This window comes from Octopus bimaculoides, chromosome 2, assembly GCF_001194135.2.
Source record: "Octopus bimaculoides isolate UCB-OBI-ISO-001 chromosome 2, ASM119413v2, whole genome shotgun sequence".
In the NCBI taxonomy this organism is placed as follows: domain Eukaryota; kingdom Metazoa; phylum Mollusca; class Cephalopoda; order Octopoda; family Octopodidae; genus Octopus; species Octopus bimaculoides.
The window spans coordinates 173,991,654-173,992,911 of NC_068982.1; positions in this window are offsets into that span (position 1 = coordinate 173,991,654).

The following is a 1,258-nucleotide window of genomic DNA, read 5'->3' on the forward strand; positions in this document are numbered from 1 at the left end:
AACTACCCTAGATAGATAGATAGATAGATAGATAGATAGATAGATAGATAGATAGATAGATAGATAGATAGATAGATAGATAGACAGACAGACAAACATACAGACAGACAGACAGACAGATAAATAGATAGATAGATAGATAGATAGATAGATAGATAGATAGATAGATAGATAGATAGATAGATAGACAGAGAGATAGATAGACTTTTTCATTTGGGCTTAATCTTCGAGTTGGCTTTATTAAGCCCGTCTACGTTTACCGATTGTCGAATACAATTATACTTTTGAAATTTCGTAAATGGATTTTATACATAAAGTGAATCAAATTTTTTTGTAATATTAGTATAATAATAACGATGCATTGTTTTGTTACACATATATAATAATGATAATAATAATGTAGCAACGAGCTTCTAATAAAATGATGATGAAACAATTGGAGAATTATGTAATAAAACGAATTGCTCATTCCATTCTCCATGTTAATACATACATTTATATATATTTATATGTGTGTGTGCGTGTGTGTCTATGTAAATATATATATGTGTGTATATATATATATATGTATGTATATATATGTATCTACATATGTGAGTGTATATATATATATGTGTGGAATTTCTTTAACTGTTTGAACTATTACATAATAAAAAATCCATACACAAATGTTACTGATTTGCTACCAATATATATATATATATATATATATATGCATATATGCTTGTGTGTATGTATGTATATATGTATGTATGCATCTGTGTACATATATGTATGTATGTATGTTGGTTTCTCAAGGTGAGATACTGAAACAATGGAAAGTTAATTAAATGAAACTGAGAAATTTAGATTTTTTTCTCTCTTTGTCCAATTTACGTCTAATATCCACCATTCTTTATCTGTATTCACTACGTTATCTTTCCCCTTCACTCTGACTGTATATCTTCATACATCGCCATTTATCAATTGATATTTGCAGAACTTTCTCCTTTTCTTTCTCTCTTTTCGTCTTTTTCTTTCTCCTGATCACTTCCTTTCTCCTGTTATACATATATATATATATATATATATATATGTGTGTGTGTGTGTGTGTGTGTGTGTGTGTGTGTGTGTGTGTGTGTACATACACATTACGCATGTGCACATTTATATATGTATATACATATACATATACACATATCCATATATGCCTATACACCTACACTCACCTACACACACACATACACACACATGCATGTGTATGTATATATATATATAT